We start from the raw sequence: 19,133 nt of genomic DNA, 5'->3' as shown, positions 1-19,133 counted from the left end.
AGAAAGCTTAACAGCATGGACATAGATCACTGTGTGCCAGGCTACCCAAATGCAAGAGGATGGTCCTGAGAAGGTTATAACTGTAGCCCAAAGAGTACTAGCACAGTGCAGCCTGTTAGGTTAGACAGTAGACATAATATTCCATGCTGAAACTGCTATCTCCATACTTGTAGCACATGTATTTTGATACAGAGCAGCAAAGCTTTTCTCAGCATTCATATAACAGATTTGTTTTCCATCCTCTTCCATTTTATGACTTTTCTGTTTACATGTGTAACCTTCCAATGATTCAGCTTTGACTTATGAGCAGCACCTCAGAAATGCTGAGCTGCAGCAACCACCTGCTGGGAGGAATGATTACCACACAGCCAACAGCTAAGAGCATTCCCACCACTGCCTTAGCCTACTTGAAGGACAGCTACCAAGACGGTGGAGTAAAACTATTTTTACTAGTGGTAGATCATATAGAAAGGGATCACAACCAAAAATCAGAGCTTGGGAGGTTCATGTAGGACTTAGGAGGTTCAGGAAGACTTTATCAACTAGGAAAGGCATGCAGAACTGAAACAGGCTACCAAAACAAGTTTTGGGGTCTCCATCTTAGGCAGTCTTCAAGGTTTGGCTGGAGAAAGCCACAACAACTTAATCTAGTACTACTGATACCCTGGCTTTAAGCAGGCATGTGCTAAGAATTCCCTTCAAACCAGCTATGAGAAGCTGAAAGTGCCCTTGGAAAATTCTCCACTTGAGAGTGCTTCATGTGCTCGCTTCCAGTTCTTCCTTTCTTCTGTGCTGCACTCAGGTCAAGCAGCAGCCCCCAGAGGTCATACAGGAAGGATTATTTCCTCTGTATGCCTTCCTCTTCCTCATACTCCTTCTTCTGACCTCAGCAGAGCTGCGCAGGTTTGCCTAAAGAAAGAATGTGACCTTTTGACAACAGAGTCATCCAGCAATTTGTTCTAGTTTGAAGCTATTTCCCCCAATTCCCTCTTGATTTTTTCCTCAGCCTCTTTGCCACAAATGGGAAGTTTTGCTATGCCTGGAATGCAAAGTTTTGGTCACCACTCACTGCAATATAATTCCCAGTTCAACAACACACACCAGAAACCTGGTTTCAGCCAGAATCTGTGCTTTGCTCTTGTGCAATGGGCTGTGCTTCAACAGAACTTCCCAAGCATGTTTTTTGAGGCTTATTAAAGCAGAAATGGTAGATAAAAATAAGTATGTTAAGAAGTATACGTTGCTTCATGAAAAAGCAATTATGCTGGGCTGAAGTGATCTTGATGGCATAGGTAAACATGTTGCCAGTTATGAAGTTGATATATTTAGCTCATGTTATAGATATGTCTGGTGTACATTTATTAGTAAACACAAATACATGCATTTCTAATAATAAATGTGCTTACATGTTGATTTATCAACAAGATCACTTCAGCCCAGTGTAATAACAATTATAGAATCATAGAATGTCTTGGGTTGGAAGAGACCTCTAAAGGTCATCTAGTCCAACCCCCTACAATAAACAGAGACATCTCACACTAGAACAGATTCATCAGACTCCCATCAAGTCTGACCTTGAATGTCTTCAGGGATGGGGCTCCCACAACCTCTCTAGGCAACCTGTTCCAATGATCCACCACCCTCCTATTTAAGAAATTTTCCCAATGTTCAACCTAAATTTATCCTTCTCTATCCTGAAACCATTACCCTTTGTGTTATCATTACATGCTTTTGTGGACAGGTCTTAGGGTCCTTTCAGGTATTGGAAGATCTCTGTAAGGTCCCCCCTCAGTCTTCTCTTCTTCAAGCTGAACAGCCCCAATTCCCTCAGCCTGTCTTCATAAGAGAGGTGCTCCAGCCCTCTGATCATTTTTCTTGCCCTCCATGCAACATGGTTCAGGAGGTCCACATCCTTCTTGTGCTGGGGGCTCCAGAGATGGATGCAATATTATAGGTGAGGTCTCACCAGAGCAGAATAGAGGGGCAGAATCCCCTCTCTCCATCTGCCGGCCACACTTCTCTTGATGCAGCCCAGGCTGTAATTTGCCCTCTGGGCTGCAATTGCTCATTGGTGGCTCATGTCCAGTTTTTGATCTGCTAGTATCCCCTGGTACTTTTCCACAGGGCTGCTCTCCAGCAGGTTTTCCCCCAGCCTGTGTTCATATCTCTGGTTGCCCTGGCCCAGATGCAGGACCTTGCACTCAGACTTGTTGAACCTCATGAGGTTCCCCTGGGCCCACTTCTCCAACTTGTCCAGGTGCCTTTGGATGCCATCCATCCCTCTGGCATATGGACCACACCACTCAGCTCGCTGTCATCAACAAACTTGCTGAGGGTGCTCTCAATGCCACTGTCAATATCATTAATGAAGATATTCTTTAGGGACAATTATTCACACTCTATCCACTTCTTTACATAGAGGGCAACACCTCCACCCCTTCTTCCTCTCCTGTCCCTTCTGAACAGCTTGTAGCCATTGATAGCCATACACCAGTCATAGGATTAATCCCACCAAGTTTCCATAATGGCACTGTGACATAGCTTTCCTGTAGCACGATAGCTTCCTACTCCTCCTCTTTGTTGCCCAGGCCTGTGCATTGGTGTAGAGGCACTTCAGCTGAACTGCCAGCTGTGTCACCTTCTTAGAGGGACACTCCTTGATTCCCCCAAGGCATTTCATGGATGCTATCCTGCTGTCTCCTATTACCTCAGGAGCCCCTCTCTTCTCTCTGTAAGAATTTGCTGTGCTGCAGTGTCCACAGCATGCCTCAGGGGCAACAGGTTGAATTATACAACAGGATGCTTATATAAGAAATATTTATACAGATTAATTAATTTCTAGATGTACACACTGTGGCTATGGAGGCAAAAAGCAGACACTGCATAGTGATTCAACATGTGATAAGCCACTTGCTTTTGACTGCCTCATCTGCTCTTCCTACAATAATTCACTTACACAGCATTTGTAGTAAAATTTAGTCTGGGCAGCTTCACATCACTGATCTTTAATACAAATACAGAGCAAAATAACCACCTTCCAAGACCACCTGTCAAGATTTCCTTTTTTCTATTTCAGTATCGTGTAATGCAGCAGAACTCAGGCAGTACTTAATATCCAGTAATCCACTGTGCACAAGATGCTAATCAGCATTAGGATGAATCCTGAGATCTTGCTCAGAGCTGAGGTGAGACACGACAGAAAGATGCAAATTCTTTGCTTTACAACTCATTCTCCACCTATAAATTCCCAAAATACAGTGGACATTCTTTAAATGAGTTATGAGTCTATTTTAATCAGAAAAAAGTCTCTCACCAACCAGTAATGCCTTTCAGAATGGAAGATACCTTTTCAGATGACAAATCTAGCAGACCTTAATACTGTAGTCTTATTATACACATATAAATCTTTGATAGATATTTTGAGCCCACATTTTTACTGGCCGTTAACTATTATTCCCTGCCAGATGGAGATAGTTAGCCTGAGGAGGAAAAATATTTGGCTCTTAGAAAGTAAGGCACGTGATAAAAATAATGGGGAAATATTATTTTTAAAAAGACTGTGAGCATTTTTCTAGTACATTTTTGTGTAAAATATGGTGCAGCCATTGAGCACATGGTACATCAGAAAGCTTGGGTTGGTGTTCCTTTGGGATGTCTTGCACAATTTGCTCTTGGGTTTTTTTCCAACACAAATCACAAAGATTTCCCAGAAAAGCAAATTATGTCTGTTAAAAAAAGGAAGTGAGGAGGGGGTTGGAGGGTGGTACAGTGAAATTTTCCTTTATTGCTAGAGCAGGCGTTAATGGTTTGAGTGGTTATAATGGATGGTCAAATCAGCTGTGCTTAATTCAGCAGAAAACCTAGAGCATCTGGAAAGAGGTTTCCTGAGCAGGAATTCAATAGAGCTCACCAGCTGCTGCTACTACCTTTTCTGTTTTTAACCTGTAGGCCTTTTTTGCAACTGATCTGCTGGCTCCAGAAGACCTGCCTGCTGCCAGGAATCAGTCTCTCCAGCTCTGCCAGGCTGTAAGGTGGCATGGTATGAAGTGCAGATGTCAGACATCCTTAAGCCAACCTCACCTCCCTTAACATACAGCATGGTTATTGCTGGGTAACTGCACAGTTTTTCTTGTTTAGCTCTTAGCGTTCTTCCTGGAAAGACAATAGAAAGAAGATGACCACCGGCTCCAGTGCAGGCAAGAGCAGCCCTGTGCTACTGGCCACTGTCCCTCTCTGACAGCCCTTAGTCTGCAGAAGCCTCTCATGTTCTTTGAATATGGCCTAACACATTCACACTGCTTAGCAGAAGCACCAAGATCCACACTGGTGGGCTTCAGTGCTTTGTCTTCTTTTCCCACCTATGCTGCACCCTTCTAGGGCATTTTTATGAGAGCAAAACAGCACATGGCTTCACCAGCCTCTAAATATGGAAGAAGGAAGAGACAGGTAGGTACATATTTATGTCACACATCTTCTGGGACTACAAATGGTAAGGTTGGTCACCCTCCAGGCTAACTGCAGAGATATGGGGTAGGAGTCTGTGAGCTTCCACTCCTGGTCCTCATCACAATAACACTGTGCTGTTTTCAGCATTGTCACTGGTTTGTCTGATGAAGACATGTCCTGGAGTGAGCTCTCTGTGACATAAAAGTTACTCAGGACAGAAACAGACACAAAAACCACCCACTTTGAAAGTCAGAGTCTTAACCGATTAGGGAAACAGCTCCAGAATCCTGTCATCAGCTGCTGGAAATTACATCCTGCATTTCCAAACCATTGCCTTTCCCTGCCCCACAGTGGACTGTAACACACAAGCTATAATGTGGAGAGCATGAGAGTGGGGGAGTAATGGTTAGTCCTTTCTGGAGGAATCGGTGGCACAGAAAATGAGAACAAACCCCCCAGGAACAGAAGGTAGGGCTGGAGTATGGTCCACAGGCAAAATAAGATTCTTCTATCAACTAGTGCTAATTGTGGGAGGGCTTTTCCTACACAGAGGCACAGTGTCAAAAGGAACTCCTTCCAGGGGAGAGGACCTTCCTGAGCTTTTGAGTTTCTGCAAGCCAGTGACTTGAATTATGTCCATTGGTGAAAACAGTCAGAAGCCAGAAGTGTTTTAGGAACCTGCCAGGAGACTGATCCCCTATGGTTTCCTCAACAATATTTGGAGGCTTTAACTGAACATTAGTGTTCTGTCCACACAGTGACACATAAACTCCATTGCTTAGCTCGACTAGGGACACCAAGAGAAGCCTCAAAGAAAGAACATATAATCCGATGGCTGTTTATTGATGTGGCCTCTTTACCCGTAATCTCCCACCCATTTCTGCACCCCATCACCATGAAACTATGCCCTGATGTATTCTTTCAAAATGCCAGTTCCTCAGAGACATCTATTTCTTGAATCACAGGAATCTTCAGTTCTGTCTACAAGCATAGGCAATTGGTCAAGATTTATCCTATTTCACTTTTCGTTAGTGCCTTTGGTAACAGATATGCAAGTGAATCCAAACAGTGGTATTTAAACCTTTCAGAACCTTTCTTGCATCCTGGTCTTCTAGTTTGTTGAATTCTGTAGACATATTCTCCCAGTGTGTTCAGTATTAACATTGAAACAGATTTTTTTTCCCCTTTTCTGGGCATTTTTTAAAAAGATGTTCCAATATCGTGAAAAAAACCTGAACTATAAGCCTCAAATATGTGTATATTATAAAATGCTCAAATTAGAGAAAAATTGTTTCCTATCTAGCAGCTACTGCTTATTGAGAAGGCAGAGGCAGTCGCATGAAATCCTTTGTGCAGCACCCACCATCACTTACTGCCCTGATGCCAAGGTATCCGAAATCAAGGCAAGTGCTTTACCACTTTGCTGCTCCATAACTCCTAAACCACACAGGTGAAACTGGTGGGGCTGGCCTTGTCACCTGGTTACAGGTGTCAGCAAACTGTTGTGAAGAAGTTTAGTCATTGTCCCAAAAGGCTTTAGCCTAGATTTGACTCTATATATATATCATCTAGGCTGTGAATTTCCTGGGTCAGAGGTTGGCAATGACATTGTTCTTGTCCTCTCCACAGAAGACAACCCTGAAGGATCTCCCAAGCTCCTCAGACACTAGCAACATGGCTCCACTTCCTTTCATAAATATAATCCAAGCCAGAAGTTGTCAGAGGATCCTGCTATGTGTATGAACTGTGGGAACCCCTTACTCTTTGAATTTAGGGAGTAAAACAAGACCGAAGATGACCTAGAGTATACCATTTTGAGTTTTTCATTGCATATCAGGACAGGATGTCTGGCACTTCCAACAAAGTCCTTAGAAAATTATCTTACCTACTTACACACGAAGAGCTGGGGAGCTGTTAGAGGTAAGTGCAACAAAGTAAGAAAAAAACACTTTGCATTTTAAATTACAGCAACAAAAAATTGGGTCCAAGTAGTATTGATATTCTTATACCTTGAAGTGCAGATGACTCAAATACATTACAAAATAAAGTCTCTTCTCTCTCTTTGAGCAGGTTATTGTAGAGACAGGCCTTCCTTGATTTTTCATAGGTGGAATACTTTGGCTGGGGACTAACCAAGGTAGGAGTGCTTTGCTAGGGCAGCAGAAGTCTGGAGCCAGAGTAGCCTCCTTCCATCTGGGCTGTCCTCTGCATGTGCCAACTGATAGTTCTGTCCCCATCATGTTTCCTTTACAGACCTTCACCAAATCTTCCAACAACTTGACTTGTACCAATTCTGTCCAATTTCAGGATTTGATTTTCTGGGATTATTTCCCCCTTTTTTCTTCCCATTGATCTCACAAGTGAGATGTTTGGAAGGTAGAGCGACCCTTCATGCAGGGCCTGCTCTGCAGCAGTCTGCCAGCTGCCCAGCAGATGCACCAAGGCATCTAATTGGTGATGACCAAGTGCTGCTAGGGAAGATGCAGGGAGCCTGGCCATTACCCATCAGATATTTATTAGGCAGGTGCTGTCCTTACTAAGCAGAGGAAAATTATATTGAAGCACAAAACTCTTACTTTTTTCTCCTGCAAAAATTTCAATCACAAAATATTCTCTAAGTAAAAATTCCTTCTTCTGTCAATTTTGCAGCTTTTTCTCTCACAGACAGGCTTTTGGCCTCCTCCAGCACTAGCTGCTGCTAGCTTCATTCTGGATCATGAAGCTATGAGGGGAAAGCACTTAAATGCACATGTAACTAGGAAAAGAGCCAGAAACATTTCTAGCAGAAAATGGCCAGCTCTCCCCAAGAGCCATATTCTTTTAAAGACCATGATTTATCTGTACCCATAATTTCACAGGGAAAACTTCCAAAGGGCATGTTAGAAGATGCTGCTCTTTGGTCTAAAAACCTTCTTCATATACTTTCTGGCAAAAGGTAGACCTCTCTGGAAACCGTTTTTATGACATGCCCTGTAATACAGCCTTCCTTTTCTTCCTTTCCATGTGCCAAGATACCAGATGAACTCCCAGCACATAAGCTAAAAAGACACTGTCAAATCCATAGGGGACAAAGAGATTTCATTGGCTCTCCACTTTAGCAGCTCTTCCAGGGAAAGGGGATAGACCAACTTTCAGCAAGCCATGGTGATAAGACACAGCTTCTGGTGCGAAGACCACCTCCTTGACTACACCTGCCTGACTAGTGTGTGCTCCCCTTCTGAAGAGAAGCCAGAGCACAGGAACTTGAAAATTGCTGGGCCTGGTCCTGTCCATCAAGCTCCACATACTGAAGCAAGATACTGAAGCAAGATACCACCAGTGAACATACTGGTCATTTGCAAACCAAAGCCCAGCCTTGATCATGAACGTGGACATTGTTCATGACACACTCACACACTGAGTGAAAGAGCCCTGGAACAGGCTGCCCAGAGAGGTTGTGGAGTCTCCTTCCCTGGAGACATTCAAAACCCACCTGGACAAGTTCCTGTGTGATATGCTCTGGGTGATCCTGCTCTGGCAGGGGGGTTGGACTGGATGATCTTTTGAGGTCCCTTCCAACCTCTAAGATTCTGTGTGATTCTGTGTGATTGTCCATCTGTCCTCTGTCATGGGAGTAGTTAATCTGCTCCAGTCAGGTCAAGAAAAAGGCAGAGACATCAAGAGGTAGAGAGAGTGCCTTCTTGCTGATCTTCAGACTGTGCTTGAGGCAAGTTCAAAATGAACATTTTTTACTTTTTGTTCTTTTCCTTGTGGAGAGCAAGGTGAGAACAGTATTTTCTGGGTCTAGTTTCAAAGTAGCAATCTAGTATCCTAAATGGGACTTAACACTGAATTAAGTCCTTTCACATGTTTGACCCCCAATTGCTCCTCCAAGCCTTGATAATATCTAAAATTACATGTCACCTATCACGATCCTGCTCTCATCCAAAGTAGGTATGGCACTTGCTGGACTGTCTTGTCCCATCTGACTCTGCAAACACAGCACAAACACTGTGTTTTGGGCCATCTTCGTCTGCTCAGGTACAACCTCGAGACTAAAGGACTTGTATTATAAAGGTAATAGCACTACCCTGGCCAAGCAGAAGAATGTGGTGATTCCCCAGCACCTCTGGAGAAGGGTGGGGGACTGGGCTTGTTAAAGCTCAATACTTTCAGGTGTATCACAGTGTGGGAACCCTTGTTTCATGGCACTAGATGAGTCAGCTCTTTTGCAAGCTTATCAGTTGAAATCACTATTTTTCAGCATCTCAGCAGGGTTTGCTCAATATGAAAACAGACTACACAGGACATTAACTCGTCTGTCTTGGAGGTGCTCCAGAAAAATACAGAATTGCCAGCATGTGAGAAAAATTCCTAATGGGAATACTGCTGAAAAAATTACTATTATCAAGTCTTGGTCTATTGGGCTTTTCGTAATGAATGGGTTTGAGCTCAATACCAAGCTGTAAGCAGTGCATTTTTGCAAATATCAGACCCTTCTGTATTCTGTAACCTTGCATTCTGTAACCTTCATGAGGGAACATTCCTTGGCCAATTCTTACTAATTCAAAACTCAGAAGCAAGTTTCCTGTGGGTTCACCAATGTTTTCACAGTTACTGAATGAACCTGGGCTGATAGGTAGGTTTGCATAAAAATAACAGAAGCATCTTATTTTTCACATAAAAGAGTGAGAGCTGTGGGCTCAGCCCCAAGATCAAGTCACTATCAGTATGTTACCTGTTAAAATGGCACCGTTGGGCAATGACACATGCAAAGTCATCTAACTGAGTTTTTTTCATAGAAGCTAAGGCCAGATACTAAAAATTTGTATTTGTCAACAGTTGAAAATGCACTCATAGGCAGTTACCTTCAGTGTCTTCCAGTAGCTTGTTATCTCACTATTGAGTGGTGTTGCATCTGAGCCTCAAGTTTTATTTGAGGTTTTCAAATATTTTAACTGTTTGCAATGGACCAAATCACGTACCCTGAAAAGAGAAAAAGGGTTTAGACTTTTCATCAGTAAGGGGGTCCTTTTGGGCCCATCAACTCAGCAATGCATTTGAAGTCATGTTGTTTTTAGAGAGTACCAACAATTGGCTAAGGTTTCAGTGCTTTGCATTTGAATGACTGATGTGGTCAACATGCCAGATGGATGGGATGTTATCCAGAGAGACCTGGACAAGCTAGAGAAGTGGGCCTCTGTGAACCTCATGAGTTTCAAGGAGGCCAAGTGCAAGGTTATGCACTTGGGTAGGGGCAATCCCCATTATCAATATAGGATGAGGAATGGTGTGATAGATAGTAGCCCTGTGGCAGGGACTTGGGGCTACTAGTGGGCAAAATGTTGGACATGAACAAACAATGTACACTTGGAGCCCAGAGGGCCAATGACATCCTGGGCTGCATCAAAAGAAGTGTGGCCAGCAGGATGAGGGAGGTGATTCTGCCCCTCTAATCTGCTCTTGTAAGACCCCCACCAGGAGTGCTGTGTCCAGCTTTGGAACCCTCAAGACAAGAAGGACATGGACCTGTTGGAACAAGTCCAGAGAAGGACCACAAAAATGATCAGAGGGGCTGGAGCACCTCTCCTATGAATACAGGTTGAGAGAGCTGGGATTGTTCAGCCTGGAGAGAAGACTCTGGGGAAACTTTAGAGAAATTTTCCAGTACCTGAAGGAGGCCTACAAAAAAACTGGGGATGGACTGTTTACAATGGCGTGTAGCGATAGGATGAGGGACCATGTCCTTAAGCTAGAGCAGGGTAGATTTAGATTGGATATTAGGAAGAGGTTCTTTACAATGAGGGTGGTGAAGCAATGGAACAGGTTACACCAAAGATGGTGAAAGCCCCATCCCTGGAGACGTTCAAGGTCAGGTTGATGGGGCTCTGAGCCACCTGATCTAGTTTAAAATGTGCCTGTGCACTGCAAGGTGGGCTGGACCAGGTGGTCTTTTAACATCCCTTTCAACTCCATACATTCTATGATTCCATGAAGTTTTAATGCATTATTGTTCATTGCATTAACCAAAGAAAACTGCTTTGTTAATAATCACATTTTCTGGTTGTAGATTCACTGGGAGTCCTTCCCAATCCCTGACCAGGGAATGCCACCCTGTTCTCATGCTGCCACCCAAATCACAGTGGGGTTGCCTCCAGCCTCAAGCTTTGCACTGACCCCAGCAAGTGAACATGCAACCCAAGCACCTCACTGCAGCCTTTGCAATACAGCCCTGAATTAAGAGGTGGGCATGTTTCCATCTTCAGTCTGCTGTTGCAGTGCTATGTAATCAAACCCACATCATCTGCTCCTGGTTGCCTGACCAAACAGCCATTTAAAATTGCCTTCTCTCAGGCCACAGCACTGGGCCAGTTGAAGTAGGGATGCTGGCAGTCTGAACAGCATGGGATCCAGCTGGGGAGAGAAACACGTGCACTGACAGCATTAGCAGCTCCCAACCAGCCCCCATGAGGAATGAACATGCCCTGGGCAGCAGGCTTCTGGGAACTTGCTAGCCTACTCATATAGTGGAAAACATGCAGGTTTTGACACCTTGCACAGCAACTGACCTTCAGCAAATAATGAACCCCCATTTCCCCAAAGACAGCCAAGTCACTTGTTTCTTACTGTCTTTTTCTATTTTCCCAAAGGCTTTTCAAAATAAATAAGACAGGTGCTAGAGTCTATTTCCTCTGTCCTGTTAATAATTTTGCATTTATTGTAACACAGGCCAGTGCTTTATTACATGGCTTGTCTTTTCCTCACATAGGCACATCATATCTGAACCTCTAAGTCTCTGCCTAGAAAAACAACTTCAAGGCAAAAGCAAAAAATATTTCCTTTTGCTGCTTCAAATTCATTGAACAAATACCAACAGCTTCACCTGTCCCAAAGGAATATAATTAATTTAATATTTCCTAGGATAAAAGGCTGTTGTTCAAAGAGTTCTTCCCCCTGTTAGCTCTGAGCCAGCAAGACCTGAAGTGGTCTAAGTATTCCCTAAAGTAGTATGAGATAAAGGTCTTTGAAGAACCAGGAGCAGAAAGAGCTCAGAAAAGACTATTGTTTCCCTTTCAAGGGGAAGACACAGGCTGAATTCTTCTTTCAAAAGGCAGAAGTCTCCTACAGAGCAAGGTTCTCTTCCCAAAAATACCTGACTGGTCTTCAGGTTTGCTCTGAACAGCAGCAGCTGTGCCTCATGCTGGGCTGTTCTAGCAAGTGCTGCTATTGCACTGGTCAGAAGAGCATCTCCCAGACCCTGCAATCCATTGCATGACCAACCAGCAAAGAGGCCTAACCCTGCTGCTGTTTGTTGGCAGTTGCACTGGCTGTTAATTTCCTAGTGCCACTTGCACAGCACTGGGACAACTGCAGCCACCACCACAGCAAATCGGGAGTCCCGCAGACTCCATGGGGATGCTGTCACCCTGGAATTCCCCTGCCCTTTCTCAGGCTACTTCCACTTTATTATCTGTAAGAAGTCTTTCCTGGTTCCTTCCATACTGGAGGAGAAAGGGATTTTCCCACATTTCAGTCTACTTACCCAAGACCACACCATGAGCCATCTTACTAGTACATGTGATTAAGGTATTTCCAAAGGGAGGGGGAAAGAAGAAACTTCAGGCAGAAAAAAATAGCTCTGCAACACTGTGACCACCAGCATGTCTATCCAGAATTGAATGTGTGATATGGAAAACCTCACATTGCTGTATTAGGGACCAATCCTGCCTCTTTAGTGGCCTTCTGCCTTCTTCTTTGCACTGAAAGCTCTCAGTATAAAACACTCATGGACCATCACTTCACTGAAGCATTTTTCTGACAAGCTGCAGCTTCCCCACTAGCACAAGTTGCTATTTCAAAATGCTTGGTGCATTTTACTAAGCATAGGGGCTATTTCCAGCTGCCTACAGCACCCAAGGCATCAGCACAATGACAACTGTACCCTACTGGACAGGCAGCCAGAGACCATGCCAGGCACCTGAGGATGCCTCAGATGGTACTAGATGTTAAGGTTTAGGCAACTGAATCACGTCTGCAGTTTGTATGTAGCAGGCATCTTGTCTAGGGCAAGAGCACTGGCCTCACCCTCAACCCAGCACAACCTCAGTTCAGAAAACTGAACCAGACATCTGCACTCCTTGGAAGGACAATAAAGTCCATTTTAGGGTGTCCAAGGTGTGGTCACACCAGTGTGGCAGGAAGAGGTCCAAAAGCCTCCATTTGAGGGAGCACAGCCTGGAATCAGCATACACGGAGCACCAGAAAATACAGGGGAAGGTGCGGGGCTCGGAGCCGCAGGCTGATGCAGCAGCCTCCGCTTCGGTTTCTCTCACTAGTGGGTTTACTTCAAAGACATTGATGCTATTTAAGAGTGTTGCCTTATATTTATTTATCCTTTTTATCTGTGCAATGAGTTAAAAAAACGCCATATGCCTGTTTTGATATTCCCTGGGCTTCACCCCCACGCACACCCCATACGCACACAGTTTCCAGTTGACTAAGGAATGCTAAACATTTCTCTGTGGCTCAGCACAGCCACTGGTATACGAATGCATACAGCCAGTGTGGGTGTACTGAGAGGTATAGATGCCATATGGAAACCACATCTGACACATACAGCTTGGGACAAATGGGAGAGAAATCTGTGCCACTCACACTCACCATGCAAAGAACTACTCCTGAAAATTGTTGTTTGCTTTGGCTTTGGGTGTCTCTGATACACCAAGCACAGATGACATCTTGTTATCAGAAAGGAGCTGGCGGGAGAGATGAGGGTTGACTGTGGCACAGAGAGAGAATCAGTTGCCTTCAGCTTCCTTCCCTCACCTGGATTTGCAAAAGGGCTGGAGCCAGCCTAAGGAGGCAGCTGTGCTACACCCACTCACCGACTGGCAGCTCCACACTGGCATTCCCATGACTGCCAGGAAAGAGCTGGCTGCCATCCTGCCTCCCAGAGCTCCCTCCCTTCAGGGGACAAGATACACTTCACCTTCTAAAAACTGGATTCCCAGATATTTTATACAGCCAAATGATAACTGATAGGCAAAGAAGAGAAATCAAGCAGGGCAAAGAGTTTAAGGTGGGTTGAGAAAAAAGATAAGTCAGAAATAGGATTTAATTATATAGATGTTATGGTGATTAGGGTCATCCAAGTAGGTAGATGGATTTGCAAATCCCGGAAGTTTTGCTCCAGTGGCAATAATTTCCCCCCCTCCCTCCATCCTGCCTGTGCTCAGAACTGGTCTAGGAGACAGCACTCTGAGAGCCTAGAGGTAGCAGACTTTGGCAGACCCCCTGCTGCTAACAAGCAGAGATTGTACCACTGCTGATGCAACTTGTTCAGAAGCTCAGGGCAAGCTCAGCCCCCAAGCAACACTCAGGCAGTCTGAAGGGAGCCTGCTTTTCCAGGGGTGGGGAGAAGAGCCCTGATTTATGAAGAAGGCTGGCACCAATCCATGGAGAGGTTTGCACGTGGGAGGCTCTATCACCCACTCTCAATGCAGAGACTCGTTCCACCGTCAGTGGAAGTCTGGCTGAACAAAGACCCAGGGGCTGGGCTGGTGGAAAGAACATGTTGTTCTGCAGTGTGAAATGAATGCAGAGCCAAAAAAAGTTGGTTTCAGGTGGAGCCAGGGTGGTCGTGCTTCTTGGTGGGTGTGGGAGATGCAGGCAGCAGCGCTCCTCTCAAGCCCCAGAGCTGTAACACTGGGAACTGAGCTGAGCAAATTCATTTGTTTAACCCCTAAAATGTAGATTCTAACTACCTGCAGTTGCTCATAAATCACCTCAGCTGGAATGAATGATGACAAAATGCCACAGGTTTTTTACCTCTCCAACATCAAAGCTGCTTCCAGTACTTACAAACTGCTGAGTGGTGGTGGTGACAGTTGTTAACATTTCTCAGATGAACATTTCTCCCATCAATCATTATTCTTTTTGAACCCAGTCTGACCTGAAAACCCCAACACCAAAATAGTCCTAGAGAGGGGACCAGTTCATGTCCATCCAAAAGGGATGGAAGAGAAGGGAAAGGAGAGGAGGCAGAGGCAGAGCAAGTTGCTAATACATGGGGGTGAACTCAAAAAGTCTCTTAAAACAAGAGCCAAGGAATGTGCTTGCTCTCCTTCTCCCTCAAACAACTGCACAGCAAGGTGCTGACTGTATAAACAAAGACAATATTACAATGCAGAAGCAGGAAAAAACCAAATCCCAATCACACAGAGGCAGAGAAGAAAAAAATTAATGAAGTAATGCCAAACCTAATAATAACATAGTCCTCCCCATCAGCCTCCCCAAAAGAGAGGAAAAGAAAACAAAGGCACTGAAGCACTGAAAACAGGAATTGATGGAAAATATAAAACAAATTTAAGAATAACAAGGACTGCAAGACTGCACACTGGCCTCCACTTCCCTTTCCCCCTTATACACACAGAGAAAGAAAAGGAAAGCAAGCACCATTCCCTGACCATGGTATTTCTGGAGTTGGTAGACTGGAAAATTATTTGTAAATCTTTCAAACTCAGATTGCTAAATTTTACTCTTCTGAATGGTCTTGACTTGGTGTAGTCATTCTACTGAATTAGGTGTGTGGTCAACACAACTGCATTTGAAGCCTGCCCTGAACCCTTACACTAAATAGAACTTAGCAGTTGGCAATCCCCTAGTGAAGGGTGATTGCTTGCAGAGATAGGGATCTTCCTGAAAAATAAAAATCTCAGGCCCTCCTTGGAGGAGAGCATTCCATCCTGTGTTGCTGACATCAGGGTCTCCTATGCCCTCAGTCTGCATGCTGTACCAGCTAGGTCCTGGAGGGAAGGAGAGAGGAAGCCAGCCTAGCAGTCTGTCTGTACCCAGAGGTGGCTGTGGGAAGAACTATGGAATTGTTCTGGGATTTTGGCTGCTTTGTGCTGGACAAGCAGTGGCTCAAGAGAGGCAGAGCTGGAGAAGAGAGTCAGGAGAGGAAAGCTAAGGTGCTCTTGGAGAAAAGCTTGTTGTGGAGTATGTTCCTCCCTGCTCCTGAATGGCATCTTGCAGCCAAGCATGGGGACAGGCATCCAACACCTTCTGCAAAGCCAATCTCTTCGGGCCACCTTTTTTCATCCTACCCAGCATGGTGCCCAGGCTCAGGGCAACATTTTGCCATATCTTTGGCACTGGTTCTGACTGAGGGATGGGATTTGTTTCACCAAACTGTAAACCTCTACAGAGGAGGTGTTTCCAGCTGAAATAGTCACCCAAGGGCTGCCCTTGGTATGCAGTGCAGAGAAACCAGCATTTCTATGGTGAATTTCACTTTACCTTAAAGGACACGTGTGAAATAGGTCAAGTGAGTCAGTCTCAACAAGTACCAATTGCTCTCTGTTTTCTACTAAATGAGCATAGATGTCAGGTTCAGGAGAACGTATATGGTTATATGAGATTATTTCCATCCCTAGTGACCTCTGGCCAGTCTTCACATCAGTTTCATCTTCAGGCCAGCAAGAATGATACCTGCCCTCCTCTGATACATCTCCTACAAGTACAATGCTACAGAAATACTGTGTTTTGATTATTATCATCCTTTAAAAAGATAGTAAAAGTCTCTCCCACTTCATGAGAGGTGTTTGTTTTAGCTTCATTAATTTTAGCTCCTTAATTTCCTGTACACATATTCAGGCAATGTATTTATTTATGTTTATTTTCTTTTCATGGATCAAAGGAAGAGAGAGAAAGTGCATTCTCCTCAAACAATGAGACCCACAACTCATATTTTCCCATCCTTCTAGTTCCCAATCTTCTTTCCATGGCCCTTTTTCCAACCTCAGCCACCCCACAAGCCCCCCATCCTTTCAAGCATCCAGGGATTCCTTCTAAATTTTCCCTTTCCTCTTCAGTCCCTTCCCACTAGATATCCAGCCCAACCAACCCAAGTTTCCCCAACCAGTCTTGTCATTCAGCTCTCCCAATGTTTTTACCTGCTCCCTCATTGCAAGAGCACTGGCACTGCAGGAGAAGTGCAGTCGCTACTCCCAGTGTCTGTGTTTGGACATGGACTTGGCAGGGGAGGCAGCAGCCAGGCTGTGGGGGAATCCCTGTTCACTCAGTTCCCTCAGCATGGTCATGTGGAAAGGAGCAAAGCCTTTATGGATGTAAGTCATGCAGGTTTGCTGAGCCAGCTATTTATAAAGGGATAAAAGTTTTGCAATCACCAGCAGATTTCCACACAGGTACAAAGGTAGATTCCTAATGCAAGACCACCATCCTGCCAAACTTTGAAAAAGTTCTCAGAGAAAAGACCAACAGAGCTTTTAAATATTGATGAAATAATACCTGTTTCCCCAATATTCCTCTTGGAAATGGACGAGTCTGGGTGGGTTTTCTTCTTTCTTTACATCCCTCCACATCTCAAGTAAAACACTTGAGGCAGGTGAGGAAATTCTAACATCATTATGAGGACTGACTCTAGAAACTTCTGTAATAGTGGGGCTGTTCACACTTCTTCTCACAGCTAATAAAACATAACATAGCATCATTTACTCACAAACGTCATACAGCTCCAAAGCTCAGGTGACTGCTTATTAAACTTTCTGTCCCTGCTTCCCAATGGACAAATTCTGCTCTCACAATAAGATGGACTTTACAGCCAACCATATCAGATCTTACATAAACAAGGTAAAAAAATTACCCACACTTGGTCTTCATCTGATTTGTTCCTGGTTCTGATTCAGTAGATGTGAGTAAGCTGAAATACTGAGTCCACACAACCCACATTTTGGGGAAGTTCATCTCAGTACCCACACATGGTAGCTTGCAATATGCCTTTTTCACAGAAGCTGCAGTGATGTTCCTGAAACCTGTTAAGAGTGCAAGGGTGACATGAAGGATAAGAGTTTGAAAATCTGGGGGGTATTCTTGTATACTTTTGAGGAGCACTTCTTGTATGTAAGCATGTCAACCTCCATGTGTTCTAGTGCACCACCTTGGTTCAGTTCCACGCCTATGAAACCCTGTTCTCAGTGTTACATCAGCCATTTTTCTCACACAGCATCACAGGGAAAGTCATTAAGTTTCTCCAAAGCAAGGTGACCCCTGTCTTCATGCTTTGGAGTGTCCACCCTATACCAAAAGTTGGGGATACAAAGTTTCCCCCTACAACCTCCTGCACTGCTGATCCCCACTGCTGATCTAACCTCAACATTCATTGTTGCTGTTTAAACCCAACCTATTTTTCCCACCATGGATATGGAAAACAGCTTCCTTCCATTATGCATCAATCTTACAGATATCTGAAGGCTTTTATCATCCCCTCCACTCCTCAATACTCCTTTATTTTCATTAAGTCACCCCTGTCATCCAGATTTTCTTCATAGAAAGAAAATTTCTAGACCACTGACAGCAGGCATGGCTCTCTTCTGAATCTCCTTCCACAGGTCTACTTTTGTCTTGGATCCCAGACTCCAAACCAGATATATGTTATAGCTGAGGATCCACTAACAGTGGGCAGGATGGACAACTCATGGAGCATGTCAGACCAGACTTCTCCATGCACATCACAGACTACCATCATGTTTCATCTGTAGCACATGCCTTGTCATGAGCTCTGGGTTGTTACCATGACCTTCACAGCTCTGCCAAGGCTGTATGGCAGAAATCAAGTTACAATTTTAACAGAGGCACTTAGTTTAGCCTCCCCAGGTGGTGAGAGAAACAAGACAGGCCATTCAGAAGGGAATGAAGGAGGGCAGGCTGAGTGTACCCTGGACTGCTGTCACAAGGAGCTGGCTAAGAGGTCCCAAGGTGTGACCTGTGATTAAATAGTTGGAAGCCATCAAGGGTTTGTTTGTGGCATGTAGAGTGAATGTCTTGCAGAGAAGTTATCCTCCACTTCTCCCATGGGAACCGGTAATCCACATCCAATGGCACCAGTCAGGCTCCCACACCTGACCACACATCGTTGGGCAGCTTGGCAAGTGGTTCTTTCAGGGCGTCCACACTCTTGGTGTGGTTACACCTACGGCTTTTCAGCAGGCTTTGAGCCTTCCCTCACATCATTCTCTTCTCAAACCAACAGGCCCAGCATATCTCTTCTATCATACCCCCAAATTTGCTTCCACATTCTCTCCCAACCGCATGTAAACCTTTGCCTTAGATGAGAACATTCTTTTCAAGCAACGAGGAACCAGAGGGTCAGCAAGGTCCACCAGCTGAAGCAGCTTTTCCCAAAACACCTGCTGCTCACCTGGACTCCCCCCACCGCAACCTCAGCATGCATATAAATGGTTGCAACTATGTCGAGAGACCAGGAATGCATCATGGAAACCCTGCCTGTGTAACCATAGCTGGGTGTAATATCTGCAAGAGTTAAGTGCTTATGTTTGTGCAGCAGCACTTCCGTACACCGTGTTCCACCCAGGCCGTGGGAAGAGGAGCTCACCATGACCTCGTCACAGCATCATATTTAGGCACAGTCACACTCTCCTGCCCTGAAGGAGGCGAGGGAGGGAGTGGGGAGTTGAAAGCTCCAGTTCAGTGCCAGCTGAAGCCATAAGTTGAAGTGACAAAATTGAGGTTTCCACCCACTTTCTTCTAAATTTGACATTTTTCTTCTCTCATTTTCCACAATTTAACTCAGGAGAATACACATTTAGGAGCAGCATCGTGAATCCAATCCGTAAAAGTCAAATTAGAGAAATCAAGTCATTTTATTGATAAATGTGCCAAGCAGGAAT

Source organism: Chaetura pelagica, unplaced genomic scaffold, assembly GCF_000747805.2.
Source record: "Chaetura pelagica isolate M959 unplaced genomic scaffold, ChaPel_1.0 scaffold105, whole genome shotgun sequence".
Taxonomy (NCBI): Eukaryota; Metazoa; Chordata; class Aves; order Apodiformes; family Apodidae; genus Chaetura; species Chaetura pelagica.
The sequence above is the reverse complement of the archived record's forward strand: the minus strand, read 5'-3'. Positions refer to the sequence as shown.